We start from the raw sequence: 17310 nt of genomic DNA, 5'->3' as shown, positions 1-17310 counted from the left end.
AAAGTTGAATTTGCCAATGATTTTGCAACTACTGAGCTCATAATTAACGTATGTTAATCCATTATTGTTCCATTTCTGATCACGCTCTCAACGTTTGTGGGGTTTAGGCCATATTCTACGGCGCTACCCAATAGCGAATTGGTCGAGTTCATACCCTTGAGAACTTTAAATAAGGGCTCTTCAGGTATGTAAATAGGTATAGCAAGTGTTAATTTTCAGCGGTCTGAGTTTCCTATCTCAGACCCTCTGATTGAAAGACCAAGTTTCAACCACTAGGCATCACTGCCTCACTTTGATTTCTTCACCTTTAATCAGTACAAAGTCAATTTTAACGTTGCTTTTAGACACTTCCTACGTTTATTTTTCATATCTCGCTTCTTCAGTACATTGGCATGCTTCACTGTAACTCCATACTCCTGGTAATACGACGGGATCGGTTACATCTATTACCGCTATTTGTAACCCTAGATCTTCATCTGGCTGTATTCTTGATTGATGTAACCTCACACGTCCATCAGAGTCGCGGATGGCTGCGGAGTGATGGTGGCCTGTCACTCTCAGCGACATCTTCATTCTTCGGACATGCTTCGGCGCGGATTATAATTATCATGCGTATCAAGATTAGTATCATATTCCAAGATATAAATTAATTCGATTTTTAAAATACCTGCTACTGTGTAGCTTTATGCAGAATTAAAATAGCTTTCGGAATGTCAGCAATGATTGGGATAGTTATATGGTGTGTGAGCTGTGTGTGTGGGTGAGTGTGATGGTTGTGTACATGTGGTAATTTAGATAATTTTCTACCGCATCATGCCTTACCAATTTTACCTTTGTGATTTAGTTTTTTAAATTGCATATTAGGGGGCGCCCTTTTAAAATAGGTTCATATACTCTCTACATAATATTTATTAGCGTAGTAGGTCTACGCTAGGAAATTAATATGTACTATTAATGTCGGCGGGCCAAGGGATCTTCATTATGATGGCAGTTAGACATAGTGCATTATTGAAATCATCTTACTTATCACATCATAAATTGGTTCAAAGTTCAAAAAAACTAAAATAATAAGTTGTTCTATAAAATCAATGGTGCATATATGACTAGTATGAACGCCCACAAGTGTGACCAACCCCGACATAAATATTTAAAAAATTACAATATAATTGGAATTTCAAAAATGTTTTTTCCATTAACTATTAATGTTAAGTCCGTATTGGAGTATGATTTCGTTGTAAGGTGCTTTTTAGTTACGAAGCTTTTAATAAAATTAACAACTTAGCAGCCGGAAACCGCAAGCAGATACCGGGAATCGGTTACAGGAGTTGCAAGCTCGGAAGCTGCACTATCAGCTCGTGGGAGAGCTTTAGCGGCAAAGCTGCGCGCGGGGCAGTGCGCGCGCGACGCTCGCCGCCGACCGACGTGCCGAGACGCGCCGACTCGACCCGAACTTACCCGATAATAACCGAAAATCACCGATCGCCGTGCAACTATCCGGTACTGTGCACTGTGTAGTGTTCGTCAAGATACAAGTGTTTCAACCTTATAAACGTGATAGTGATGTGAGCTTTTAACGCTAGTGCAGTGGATGATTCCCAGTGGTGCGTTGACCGGGTGCAGGTTCGACGCCCGGCTGTGCATTCGTGTCGGATAAACGGTAATTATCGATTGTGAATTGTAGCAAGTGCGTTGCGAAAATCGCGGTTTACAAAGGAACGGGTACGCGCAAACTGGTTCAGCTATCGAGCGCCCGCTGGCCGCGAAGCCTCAAACTTCGGCTCGCCTCAGTACTGTGCTCCTAGAAGGCTTTTACTAAGCAGTAATGCCTTAAAATAGGTATTTATATCATTATAAGTACAAATATACGTCGTAACTAGTGTTACATTAGTAATTCAGGAATTATTTTAAAGGTCAACTTAATTTAACGGATACACATCAATTGTTACACGTTCTACGTTTGAAAAGTTCAAACAGAAAACCATAAATAACTTCTTTTTCTCCTACTATATCGCCCGTTGTTAATATTCAATCTATCCAATGATTACGTCTACCAAAGATTGATATTTGACCATTTCTTCATAGTACATCAAATCTTAACCCTTATTAACCCTTATTAACCGTCATTGCTAGGTAAAAACGGATCGGTTAATTATTAATAGTGAGAGTTACAAGTACGAGTACATACCGTATTTTACTTAGTAACTTAGTTGCTTTAGTAATTTATTAAATATATATCGTATAGTTTTTTTTCTTCTACTACATAAGAACAACCTTCGTATTCGTAGTCTCAAGAAGATTCGTGAGGCCGGAAAATTTTCGTATAGGTAACATGACATTCGATATCCACACGCGATCGCTGCTCGGAAAGGTCGAGATGCGATAATTGAACGAGAATCCACCATGAAATTGCCTTAAATAGTTTTAAGGTTCGGTAGAAACTAAATGCTTTGTGGGAACTCCACATGGTGGAGTTAGGCGGGAAATTGTAGTGTGTTTGTAGTATGCTGTAAGTCCAGACGTTGTCACATATGTGGCTGTAGGATGCAGTACACCTTGTGTATTTCCACATATCTGGTGGAAGCCAAAAGTCACAATGCGTCAATACGAGTATTAAGATGGAAATAATGTTTTTAAACCATCCCAAAGGGCCTCCAAATGTTTAAAGATTTGCTACGTAATACTCACAAGTGGAATCGACGTCTTTATGTGCCGTCCGAAGAAACACACTTAACTTTTAACCACTAGCGGTCAACCAACCACCTTCCAACCGCTCCCGACTTTGCTTAACTTTTGACATCTGTTGCTAAATACGTCACCCATGGACCTATGTGTATTTTTTTAAATTTTCATATACTTGTCATCATGCATCTCAGAACTGTATAAGATACCTATTGCGTGAATTAATAAAGTAAATATATACCTCTTTTCCCCACACCTTTTATAGCGAAGTCATCATTTTCAGGCCGTTTTTACATTATTTTATGTACACGGATATCAGCGTTTATCTTTAAAATATACGCATTCAACTATTAGCCCAATATATCTTAATATAATAAACCTGTTATGATTCAACTTATATTGATTATGTCAGATTTGGATAATCTGACAGCAGTATCTGTCGAAATTGAGACAGAGGTACTAGTGCGGTTACCGACTCTTGTTACGGTTACTTACAAAATTCTTAGGATTTGATACTGACGGTCTGTATGTGCAATAGAAAAAACATTGTACATATTTCGTTTAGAATTACTAAAATTATATCATATAAAATACTCTATACAATCTAATTTGACGTTAAAAGTTACGGTTGTCAGATAGACACAGTTTAAGTAATAACATGTATAGAAAAGAAACAACTATTTATATGTTTAAATGTGCAGGTGCGTTGGTAGTTTCTCAAGGTTTTTGATATTAATACACTGTGTTAAGAATCAAATACCAATTTTTTTAGTTATTTTTAACTTTGATAAGTACATACGAGTATTATATTAGAATTATGTCACTCATGTTATTCCTATAGATTCAAGTCCTAGTTAAGATTTCCTTTACAAAGTTAACTCGTATTTTCTAAGCTTATTTCCTATATGTTTCCTATTTAGCTGTCTTTCTTTCGCTCCCTTACCTCTATTTATCCGTGTGTTTGATCATGTTGTTATTTTACAGCCAATATCAAATATCAGTCATCTTGGTTAAACATTCATTTATGCAGCTTTTTAATCAAAAATACTTTTATATTTTAACGAGTGCTGTAAATTATAAAATCGTGCGTGTGAGAACATGCGAGCGGAGTCGCGGGCGGAATTTCGTCTTATCTAATTTAATAGCTAACATATTAAACAAACCATCTATGTTCGGAATACGATTCGAATTATCGTAATACGTATGCAAATGAGCCTTATTATTCAAATCAAACTATTCAGTAGATAGTTGGTCGCAATGTGTGTAATATGATATTCCTTAACCCACATACGTTCAGAACCTTAGAGGCTGATTTTATAGCAGATAAATTACCGTCGGAGAGGATTCCATTACGAATGATGGAGCAGGTTGAGTGCCCATCAATCTAGTACATTTTATATTTAAACACTTATTTTTCGATTTGTAATGTTTGTATAAATTATAACAGAATCAATGAGACATAGCATGTTTTTATTTTTAAAAATCTAACTGATAGTAGGTGGCTACTGTCGCCCATACATATTTGTAATCAGTCCCAGATAAGATTAGACTCTTACCTGAGGCTGGTCACAAATGCATCACTACCCGTAAGGACTGAGCTAGAATGGAAAAGTATGTATATCTCCCTTACCACATTACCCTAACCACAAACCTGAACACAGCAGACCCTAACACTAGGTACTTTTAGGCAGAAATAAGTATGCCGCCGGAATCAAATCACATAGAGTTCTACCACCTGTGAATACAATAAACGATTTTATTAATAGGACTCACAGGTAAATATGAACATCTCGTGTGAATGGCGAATATTTCGTTTGTCGCGCTTACCTGATCCACGATGATTTCATTCCAAGCTTTTTTATCTTGTTCTACGCGTCATAAATGATTCAGTATATGCCAAGGTCGGAGAACACTTATATATACCCTTATCCGTTCACTAACATTCTAATATACTAACTATTGTTTTATAACATTGAAGGAGCGACCGAGTATGCATTCTGATAACAAGGTGGAACCCTTTGTGGTTCGTCTCAGGGGCACTACCGCCACACCTATTTCTGTCTCATAACAGCAGCGATAAGCGCTGCTGTGTTCTGGTTTGAAGGATGTAAGGGAGACATACTTTTCCGAGGCGTTCAACTTAGTCCTCAGGGCTAGCGGCACTGATGGCCAACCTTAGGTAGAAATATCTAATCTTATCTGGGGTTGATTACAGATGTCCATGACTGGCAGTAGCCACTTACCATCAGGTGGACTGTATGCTTATCTGCTACATCTATATTATAAAAAAGGTCTCTGTCGCCCTTGAACATTTGTGACCAACTCCAGGGAACAACGAATACTTGACGTCGATCACAATCGAATGCTTTGCGACTGCTGAGGACTAAGATTGTCACCTAAGATGCAAGTTAGCAGGCATCTCTTCCACTCAAGCGCAAGGACTGCTTCACGCTCGAAATAGATGTGAAGGTGGCACCACCCCAGTCGACCCATTCTTGTTCTGCAATCTTTCATATATTTTCATTATTACATAAATTCTATCACTGATAGAGGTTTAACAATTTTATAACATTTTATGTATCAGATGTCGAAGATCAGATGAGTGCTCTTTTCGAGTGCTAAAAGTTACGTAATGATGAACTCTGGCTCCGGCACTTGTTACTATTTACACATACAAGTTTATAACCAATAAATTAATCGCTAAATAATTTCTTGCAATCGGTCAATCAATCAATATCTATTTTAAAGTCCATTATACTACATCAATTCGTATTATATTAATTGTTCTATCCCACGACTTAGTATAACGACATACTAGTATTATACCTTACAAAGATGCCCGTCCAAGTAATAAGTTGAACCATACAAATAAAGTTAAAAATAAAATAAAAATACCTCTCGTGTCAATAAGAACAAGAAGCGAATATCAGTTAGGCCTTTTATGGAGGATCAAAAATGACAAAAAGCGGTCCTCTTCGCCGCGCTCAATAGGACCCGTTGTCCCGTTGTTTCGCGGGAGATCGGCCCTGGATCTGTCAGGGTTGTCGCAACGCAATGTGTAATTACGTATACTCCGCGTAAAACTGCTAGTCCGCTCTGAATATAGATATGAATCGCGTCGCCATAGCAAATTTTATGACACCTGCTCTGAACAACTTCAGGGTTGACTAGCAGTTTGGCGCGAACTATACGTACTTTGGATACCTTTACTTTTCGAAATAATAGTGGAAGATAGAGAAGGTCATCTTACACAATTATTACGATATCTTACACAATTATTACGATAATATCAATTTCTATTAAGTTTCAATTTTCATTATCAGTTAATGTTTTTCTTTTATTTTTGTCGAATGAATAGCGAAATGTATTACCAGTATTACATATGTATATTGGACTACTTATAATTCTTTTAATTGTAAGTAAGCATTACAAGAACACGTAGGTATATGATAAATAAAAACATGTTTTCTATACCAATGAAAAGAAATAAAAAAATGTACGAGTAGCATTCCTATTCCATTATGTAAATGATTTATTTCTGATAGTATTAGGTAGGTTGATGTAATGTATTACCTTTATACTTTTGTATGTTTCTTTGGTAATATACTTAGTATTTTTATTTTAGAAATATAGTAAACTAGCTGACCCGGCATACTTTGTACCGCTTCAAAATCTATTTATCAAATATATTTCATATAAAATACAGCTTGTGTTACTCGTGGATAATATAGCTTTCGAATGGTTTTTTTAAATCGGTCCAGTAGTTTTTGACCCTATTCATTACAATTAAACAAACAAACAAAGCTTTCCTCTTTATAATATTAGTATAAATAAAGATATGCAGCGATATATAAATATTATAGTCCACTGACTGGTAGTTGGAACGCCTAGCATACTAAGGTACTTCTTACCAAAAAACAAGATCTGAATCACTTTATATTTGAAAAAACGAGCAGTTTCAAAAGATGCAAGCCCTAACAATCTGCCCGTAGGGGTCGAATTACGAAATATCTAAATGAATGCCTTTGGTATGAACTTATAAAGGGAGTCGCTATCGCCTGAACGGGTTTGGTCCCGGGATGCGCTTCGTTTAGGCTCTGCCGTAGGGGATGACCTGGACCGAACATCTCTTTGTAGGTGATCTTCTATATCGTTATTCGGCTAACGAGTTTGTTCAATGTATGATTTTGGATTTGAACATTAACTTAGGATTCCGATGTAGATACTAGTGTCAATTTATTTTTTTGCATCAATTTTTCTTTTTCATTTTACGTTTGAAAAAATTCTGAAGCAAATTATTTAAATGGATCATTTAGATATGTTGACTAACATACACATTGATAACATGCTACAGTCCGTAGGAGTATATTTTTGTTATTTAAGATATATTTTTTGATTTCTAAAATTAAAGATTCCTACACTTATAGGAGTGTACGCACTCATACGTTGTTTATGTGTACGTTTTACGCTCGAATTTGTCACCCACACGTTGTACATAACAGCCTTTGTATGCAAATTGTACAAAAAGTCCGCGAGCGGTGTCCACACGCCGCATGTAATTGATATACTGTGTCGCTTTACAATTGTTTTAATTCACTGCCATTGTGTCTGATTGTTCGACATAAGCCTAAACTTTATTTTGAATGGGTATTCGACGAGTCCATGACATCCTTGAAGCGTTTTTTCTGGACCAGTCGCTTTTCAGCGGTTTCCTACACAAATTTCGTATTACGCCGATCGTCCCTTATATTTTGGAAAATGGAACGTAGCTCCGGACAGTAGATTTTCAAATATCTCTTGACTATTTATTTCGATTGGGCTCTCCAAGATTATTACCATCAATAAATATCTACATAGCGCGCAAATGTGCTAATAAATGTTGTCTGTTAGACGTAGAATGTGAGAAAGCCTGCATACCTAAAAATGTTTTTAAAAGTGTTTGAAGTCTACTAATTCGCGTTTGGCCATCGTCGTGGACTATGACCTAAGTTAAACACACTCTGAGAAGAGACCGTGCCCAGCATGGGATAATAATGGGTCGGCGACGACAATAATAGACATTTGCCGTATACCAATCGTCGTGTCGCCCATTCCACGGCTTGTAACTCCGTGACTAGATTACAATTCACAACTATGCATTGCTCAAAAAGGCTCTCACTAATGTAACACATTTCAATCGCTCGCGCAGTCAAATTATCGAGTAGACGTGATTACGCTGGACGGCATAATGGACGCCGGCGCCGCCACCGAAACTGCTGCATCATACTGCCAGGGAAATATTCCACTGTATATCATGTAGTTATTGATTTTGATGAGTGTTTTGTACATTAATGAGACAGCTTTCATAGGATTATTATGGAGACATATTTTTACTAAACTAAATATTTATAAACATTTAACTATTTTAAAGAATATATGAATGAGAAATTAATCATCATGTGCTCTAACAGTAAACCAAAGTTTAATGTGAAAACCGACGTGCTGGCAAAATCTGTACAAAAATTGTAAAAAGCCTACCAATCACAAGCAATTGGCCATCCTGCTGGGCCATGGCTTAATCCTTCTTAGCCTGGGAGAAGATTCATGCCCATTAGGATTCTAATGGTTTGATAACGACGATTACATTACCCACATAATTCTTATCATATATTATTATTTTACTATAAGCTAGGCTCAGGCTAAATTATAAGTACAATTACTTATCATAAAGTAATTCTAAAGCAATAAAAGAGATTTTATTGCAGTAAAAGGCAATAAAAAGTATCTTTCCTTTCAATGTACAAGTCTCCGGTATTACGAGTACATAAACAGTTATTAGTGTCCAGGCCGGGCCACATTGCTAATAGGCCACAAGACCATTTCACATACTTTAGAGCAATTCATAGCAAACAGCCCCATAGAAGTGAACGTTTAATTGCCGTACTTCGGAGCGAGTGGAACGAATGTAAACGCGCTCAAATTGAGCGCTTGTGGGTCGCTCGCCACTGCGCGCTCGCTCGGACTAATAAAGATGTGATGGTTTATATGTGAGTTTGAATGGCATTGTGGTAGATATTTTTTATGTCTTAAATTGCCGATAAGACAGTTGGGAAGTAGTCTTCATATTTAAATTTAAATTTGCAATACCAGAAGAGCCACTAAGAGATGTATAGGAGTGCCCTTGCAAGTTTTGTAGAGCTCCATGCACATTGGCGTAACATTCAGAATTTACTTCTCAGAACAATTATGCGATTGATTATCCTGTTCTAGAACTTTCTTTCACTTAGTGTTGTTAATACACATTGGAGTAGTTAATTGAAATAAGCTCTTGGGTTTACCCAAATAGGACCAGATATGTCATCCAAGCGTAGCATATAAAAAGTTTTTGCTAACTTATAAATGATTAATTATTTTTCTTGAACAAAGCAATATTTTACGGTCCGTCACTGAACACCGACCACACTATGTAAACGGTAATGTTTGATCGACAAACATTTGTAGAAGGCGACGACACGGACCTCTTGAAAGGCATTAGCGGGACGTGTCTTAGACGCTTGCTTACTAGAAATAAAAACATTTTAGGAATTATGAACATATTTTTGTGACAGATTCGTGGTGAATATGGATTATTAAATAGAGAAAAAGAAATAGAGAAAGGAGAACACGGAATATTTGATTTAGAGTTGTATCTACTAAAAATTACACTGTATTTTGAGTATCAAAATAAATTTACCAATATTATTCACTGTTACAATTCCGTAATTCCTTCTGTGATAATTCTATTTATTTATTATATGGTATTAGCTAATTTAATATAATTTAGTTTACTGCTTAAAAAATATACTAGTAGTAAGCATATACCTGAAAGTTCTGTAAAAAAAAGTGTGAAAAAAGTTGTATGAAGTCTACCAATCCGCACTTGGTAAGCTCGCTGAGCTTGGTAAGCTCATTTTGACATGAACTTCGTACCCCATAGGTGGACAGTAATGTGTTGACTGGCGGAATGTATGGCGTCTAATATTTTTAACTCTTCGTAATGTAGAACCTTATTACACACAACGTGGACACGCAATTGTATATAAAAATTAAACTGTAATTTTGTGAGATTGAAAATAAATTGGAGTTGTATTATTTAGCTGAGCAGTATGTGGTCACCATCATCAATCACCTTCAGATGGTTATTCCATCAAGTAATTAAATAATTGACCGTAAATAATAACGCGCGATTGGATAACATATAATTACTGATACAAATTGGTAGAACGAGTTACGAATTGAAAATATGGCGGCCATCTTGGCACCTTTGATTAAAATCATTTCACTGGTACTAAGTAATAACATTGGGCTTTTTGTCACAAGTTGATTGCTGAGAAATAAAAAATGCTATTCTTCTCTGAAGAGTGAAAAAGAATAAGCTATTTATTATTCCAATGTATAACTCGTAGAAACGGATACATACCTAAAATATAACAATGCAGGATCATATTTATTTTTTTACTAATGGTTAGTCGACAAACTGAAGTAGCATGCTTAATTATTAACCAGTTCAAATCATTTTGGGGACCGTAGTTACAAATAATTGTGTTGTATCGGCTTCAATCGCTACTCTCTTTTTCCTTGGAAGTTGTAAAAGGCAACTACGCAAATTCTGTAAATGGGCTGAAGGGTCTCCCAGCACTGATATGTTTTACTGCAGTCATTCATATGGTCAATCAAGGCCTACATCACTACATCTAACAGTGGGCTTATTGTCTGAAAAAAGGATTGCTAACTATATTAATTTGAAAGGTGGTAGAGTCAATATCGTTAAACTGAGCAAGTACTGCGGCCACCTATTTCTACCGTGAAGAAATTATTGCATTTCGTTGGAAGAGTGTGGATTTCATCTGTTTTTTTTTTTTATAATATAAGAGTAGCAGACGAGCATGCAGTCCACCTGATGGTAAGTGGCTACTGCCGCCCATGGACATCTGTAATCAACCCCCGATAGGATTAGATATTCCTACCTGAGGTCGGCCACAGATGCGCCGCTACCCCTGAGGACTAAGCTGGAACGCCTCAGAAAAGTCTGTCGCCCTTACCACACCATTCAAACTGGAACACAGCAGCGCCTAACACTGCTGTTATTAGGTAGAAATAGGTGTGGCGGTGGTGCCGCCGGAGTCGAACCACAAAGGGTTCTACCACCTTCAAACTTACACATAATACGACCAACTTTACCAGCAGGAGTAATAACACATCTGCAATAGGCTTCAGGTAGAACGCTTCATGTTTATGTGCAGGAAAATTTTATTCTCGGTAGCTACTTAAATCAAAACGATGATGACTTTTTGTCATATGATGAACACTCAATAAATCTGTTAACAATGTTGTAAAAGGTCTAAAGCAACCATTACCAGCCCACTGCGTGGGGGTCTACAAAAGATCGGACATTGATGGAACCGAAGTTGTAAACGAGGCGGCAATGGGCCCGGCGCTGTAACGAATTCACTTAGCTGTTATGGCTTTTATTGCTGTCAATAGTGCTAAGGGCGATGGCACATTAACATATTCTGATAGACAAGCCGTTACTTATCTGAAAATAACCATTTGTGGGAAAGTTATTTCTCAAATTTTATAGAAAAAGAGATTTGATCAGTGTAATGTTCCATAAATTTCTTATTCGTGATTTAAATGTACTTAGGTTTTCTTTTTATTGCAATTTAATCAAAGTCGCATAAACGAGAAATGCATAAAAACGTTCTTAAATAATCGTAAACGTAAATGATTTCATTTTCTCTCGAAAAATGTTCAGCCAATTACAAAAAATGTAATAGTGTGTAGGTATGCATCCTTTTGATAAAGTGGTAATTTGACGGAAAATCGCTTTAATATTAAATTTAGTTATACAGCCTCCATATGGTATGTTGTGAGAAAAAATGTACTATTTAATGAGCCAATGAATCATTTCTATAACGTGCGTCCGTTTTTCATAATCAAACCTTTAACTTATGAAGCTTACCTATCTATATTTAAACAGAAGTTTTCTATACAAGCAAGTATGTTAAGCAATTAAAAGCGTGTGTATGTAATGTGGTCAATAATGTGATTAGCTCCCATTTATGTGGGGTTGTGGTATATGGGGTTCATCTAGCTATGTAGTAATGGTATTGTCAAAGTATGTTTAACAAAACACAATATTTCAAGATCAGATATGGTTTACTTATTTTATGATTGTTTTTAACGTAAATGCTTAATATTTATTGTCCTCTATAACTGTCAAATGTAGTCCACGACCTAGAGGATGTCACAGAAAAACGTTAATATTTTAAACATCGAAGCTTAAAACTTAAATGCTTTAGTTTTATTTTACAAATCAGTTGTTATTTATAAGTTAGACATAATGTGAAATGAGATAATGAAGTAGAGTATGCGTGGGCGGCCGGGCGCTCCCCGCGGCACCTGCGGCGTGCGAGCGACGACCTTGCGCCCCGACGCACGGAGCACGCCGTCTGCCGTAAGCCGCACGCCGCACACTTCACGTTACACGCCGCACGCCGCAAGCGGCACGCCGCATTCTGCACGCCGTACGGAGTACGCCGCACGCCGCATACCGCACGCCGCATTCTGCACGCCGCACGGAGTACGCCGCACGTCGCATGCCGCACGCCGCATACGGCACGCCGCATTCTGCACGCCGCACGGAGTACGCCGCACGTCGCATGCCGCACGCCGCATACCGCACGCCGTACGCTGTACGCCGCAAGCCGCATGCCACACGCCGCCTGCCCACGGTAATATGATCTACTCCGAGTACGGTCCGCGGTTATGATTTACTCGTAACCCAATAGATCGATAACTTACATTATTACCATGGAATCGTTCAATGATCATATTCGGGATTGAAAGGTGGTAGGACTAGTGAAGTGATTATGAGTAAGGAGTACGTCCCCTGGTACTCCTTACCCTGTGAAGTAGAAAATATACTTCACTGTGAAAGTATAACGAATGACGATTATAAAGAAGCTCGTTTTCAAAGGAACAGTGTCAAATTGAGAACATCTCCGTTTATCTGTGCTTATAATATAATCTAACCTTTTATCATACCGTACAATTTCTTTGGACATGCCCCAAAACCTCAATGATTCAGATGGATGGTTTTTTCATTTTACATAGTGAGAGTAATCTTCATTAGAATCTGTCTCAAATGGAACATAATTTTTTGTTACCCCACACTAATCTTGTGACATAAATTTATATGTGACAAATCAAAGCAGAATCAGCGACGCCGTTCACTTCAAACTGGCAGGATGATGTAAATAATTACGAGTTGCTTCACAACTACTTATTTAGCTATGACAGATGGTTTTATAATAGTTATTTTATTGTAAAAATGGAGTGATGCAATCAAGCCATATAAACAGTATTTCAAATAAACAGTATTTTGGCAGCAATGCTTGATAGTTTGCAAAGTTGGTGTAATGTCGAATATTAGGTGGATATTTTTTGTAACGAAACCTAGAGATGGTAGATGGGGCAGCTGGTGGAAATTGGGTACCGTCAGCTACATTTAATACATCAGAAGAAGAAGAAAGATGGGGAATGGTCTTTGAAATAGTTCCTTATAAATATTTTTCAACACAGTATTTTTGTCCGGATACCCCAGGAGAAGAAGATTAATGTCTTCAACGGGCAAACGCATAAGAAATAATGTACATTGTACAAATCAAACTTTATTTAACGATGATAAGTGCTATTAGAATTATAGAATTATTGACTATGATATCAGAATAACTGAATAGCTGATTAGGGTTATCAGAATTTCTGAATAACCGATTACTGTCATTACAATTATCGAATAATTGATAACTTCGTTTACAAACCTTATGCTGTATTAAATACAAGTTTACGACTTATTTGTACATAAAAGTTTAGATCATATTTAGGTCCCTTATTAACAATAATAATTTTTGCGTAAAAAAATTCACACTGTGTCAATTCTGACAATTTATTGTCTATGGTAGGCAAAACTTTGATATATTAATGATATGATAGATTGATTTTATTAATAAACAAGTGTTAGTAAATACGGACCATATCCTACTAAAATAGTGGGCGGATAGCATTTTCCTTGACGATTTAAAAATAAAATACTAACAGGCTCTCGTAACTTTTTGTTTAAATATAATTTGCACCTCGCACCACTCCGTTTATGCGCTAAATAAGTTTATCGAGTCCACACAATAAAATAACACCTTAACTGGTTTGTATGGGAACGGAGATTTTTTGCATTTTGTTACTAAGCTTAATAGGATAGTTAAGGGCTACGGTTAAAGCTATGTACAGACCACATTGTATAACTTAAAGCGTTCACACTTATAAAGCTGGTTTTCTATAAATATAAATTAAACTGAAGTGTCTGTAAGTGATTTCTAATTAAACTTGTCCATGGGTATCGAACAAAATTAGAAGAATATCGCCTATAGTAATACTTTTTAACCATTTTTTCTTTGCCAAAGTTGGAATTTTAACAACTTTAGTCTTTGTCAATTGTTACATCGTCAACAGTGGTAGGTAAAAATTGCATAAGAATGATTGCGATATGAATAACGTATGTAAGCTAGAATACTTACTACTACTTGTTGTGAACGGTGATACTTGAAACGAAATATAACAATGAGTAATCCAATGCAAATTCTATACATTTTTTTAAATTATACCTACATGTATGGACGAAAGGTAGGACTCTTCATTCAGAACCAGTCAGTCACCTGCCCTCCATCTATTTCTTAGGTATAGTCACAGTATAAGGATTATAGATACTTATACTGTGGTATAGTCGAAGTGTCAGTGTTTTCATTTGAAGGGTGTGATAAGGCAAATTCACTTTTTCTTGGCGCTCCATTTCAGTCCTCAGGACTTGCAACGCATTTGCGATCAATTTCACGGAGGATTCCTATTCTATATGGAGTTGATTACAGATGCCCCATCTATGGTCAGCGAGCACTTAGCATTTTACACTATATAAAAATGACTGGTCACTATAAAAATATAATGTATCTTTGAAACTTGTACAATTACATAAATAATTCGATAAAATAAGAAACAGTACAGCATAGTATATCCATATGCGTATTATAACAAGATTGCCTAGTGATTTAAAAGTCAAGGAATAAAAAAAAGTTCTCTAGGTTGGTGAAATCTAGGAAACCGCAATTGATCAACTTGCGCCCCTGCGATTTTGAAAGTACCCCTCGATATCTCTGGTCTGCCATCGTCAGAATCTGATTTTCTTATAATGGGAATGACCACCTTGGAAATATCTATTTTACAATAAAAAAGAAACAAAAATCAAAATCAGTTCATAAACGACGAAGTAATCCCTGAAGAAATATAAAAAGAAAACATATATACGGTCGAATTGAGAAACCTCCTTCTTTTTGAAGTCAGTTAAAAAAGGTACTATTTATAATTTTCTCACTAATTGTCATTTTCTTAAAACGACGTTTTTCCATTTCAAGGACATAGACTGTGTAGTTAAAAACGGGACAGTTGAATTCAAAGGGGGACGTGTGGTCACTTCAGGCACAGAACGTGTCGCGTGCAGCCTCGTTACTTGCAGGTGCTCGCGTGATGCACAAACTTATTTGCTCCACAGTTTTTCTACTCGTAATCAATAACATTTGTTTATTTATTCAACAAGTAACATATTACATTACCACCGCCTTACACAAAGCGACAATAAATCGCTTTAATGCACGCGATTCATAATTTCTGATTAACTAAATTAATTTTAGAAACTCGTTTGTTATTATAAATTTGTGATAACGGAAACAGTAGTCGAATTATTGACAGATTTAAAGCTATTTCAGAGAACAATACTAGAATTCGGCGTGTACCGGATTTCCTTTACATTTCGATGTCAATTCATAAGTCTTAAATTATTTGGTTTTAACTAAAATAATATAAAAATATTGACTATTTTCTCCCTGGTGAGTTACTTCCTATATTCGTTTGTTTGACGTGCGTACATAAATAATGGTATCACCTTTAAAAGGATTGTAAGATTGATTAGTAAGCATTTAAACAGTTTCAAAATATCAAAGGAACACTACCATTCATGGACAGTAATTATCAGCCCCAAATAAAATAGGATGTCTACCCTGACGATGTTGCTAACCCTGACGCCCAAATTAGATGCCTGTGTGCTGGGCCTGATACAGTGGCACTGTATCGCAATAATCAGACTAAAAATCTGATTTACCGTCGGCGATGCATTGGCTTGGATGCTTTTCTGTGGAGTTGCAAATGACCGCAAGCTGTAATCATTTACCATAAATCTCTGAGCTTCAATACTACTTTAAATGTTATAAAAAGGTTAAGATCTGTTTTACGCTACTTACATATGCAGTCGGAAACGGGACCTCATTTGGAGTAGTTCTCTGCCTTACTGAGGCATTACACCGTTCGTGGCCGTCATGCACTAAGTTGCACTAAAAAGTTCACCGCTGTTCAGGTTATGTTCAGACCAGAACATAAAATACTTATAAGTGAGTTCTCAATAGGCCTGGCTCTGATTTATCGCCGGTGATCCGATAAAAACGATGATCCATCGGTTCTACGAGTAATTAATTGCGCGCAAGTATGTTTGTTGATATTTATTAGTTTTTCTTACTTTCCAACAACAACGGTCCGGCTCTGGCTTTCTCCTGGCCTTTCCTGGCCATTACAAGTGTAACAATTTGTAACTGGTTTATATCTGATACAGCTCTGGGCTTCAGTTGACAGGCACATAATTAGACGAGCATGTCGTCCATTATTTATGATTACCCCATTTGCGATTAATAAGATTTGTATAATTGTACGCTTTCTTAAGGCACTTACAAGACGTGTTAGTATTTTAAACAGAAAACGGTTGTAAAGAGATGTTTTTAGTTCATGTTTTGGAAAAATGTTGACCTATCGATGACGTGTTATTACTTCCGATTTCTGCAATTTTTCCGAAAAGCTGATAATATACCACCGTTGAAAAAGTTAAATGAATTTGACCTTTTTATGTTGTTAGAAATACTTAAAGCTGGCGTCATTCATACGTTCAGTAAGTTATAGAGTTCTAAGTACGGCCCGGATTCTGTGAATCGAGCCGCTTATAATATCCTAATGCACATTATCCTTCCTAATAACGAGGACTTACGTCACGGCAAGCATAAATAACTGTATGATTGTACTAGTTAGATTTCTATTTTATTAGCGTCTTATAAACTACTGGTAAAATACCAGTAATATTAAATACATAGGGCTGTAAAGCGGATATTGTTAAGCATTTCATACATAAACTTTCATTCACTTCGCGACCTTTGATATACATTTCAGAACAACTTACTACCAATAGTAATTTGTTGTGGATGACAATTTTCCTCCCTATGTTTGATCTTTGTGAAATATCTTGAATCGGGATATCCTTTAGTTGCTGTCAGTCTGTTGGAGTAAATGTTCTTTCAAATAAACTTATGTGCTGGGCCATGTGCTGGGCTTGCCGGATTGGTATTTGTAAAAAAAAAAAATTCAAATTTCATTTTTATAAGTACAATAAAATATTTTAACAGTAATAATATTAAAGATTTTGCTTAAAAAAGTCGTATTTCAGGAATTACTAATGTCAAAAATAACGGA

The 17310-nt window shown here is 36.5% G+C and overlaps 1 protein-coding gene across 2 annotated transcripts in view; it reads left to right on the top strand.

The window, feature by feature from the left end:
* The first annotated feature begins 1405 nt into the window (after positions 1-1405).
* Positions 1406-17310, top strand: part of esn (espinas) — a 400966-nt gene continuing 385061 nt past the window's right edge. Inside the window, exon 1 of one of the 2 annotated variants that reach the window (XM_073086550.1) lies at positions 1406-1657. The gene's annotated coding sequence lies outside the window, so the exon portion shown is untranslated. Of the gene's footprint in view, positions 1837-17310 lie in introns of both variants that reach the window. The other variant, XM_073086549.1, reaches the window with a different exon arrangement.

Source organism: Epargyreus clarus, unplaced genomic scaffold (genome assembly GCF_041222505.1).
Source record: "Epargyreus clarus isolate Ecla_fem2 unplaced genomic scaffold, WU_Ecla_fem_2.2 ptg000024l, whole genome shotgun sequence".
NCBI lineage: Eukaryota > Metazoa > Arthropoda > Insecta > Lepidoptera > Hesperiidae > Epargyreus > Epargyreus clarus.
This window is presented reverse-complemented; position numbering and strand designations above follow the sequence as displayed.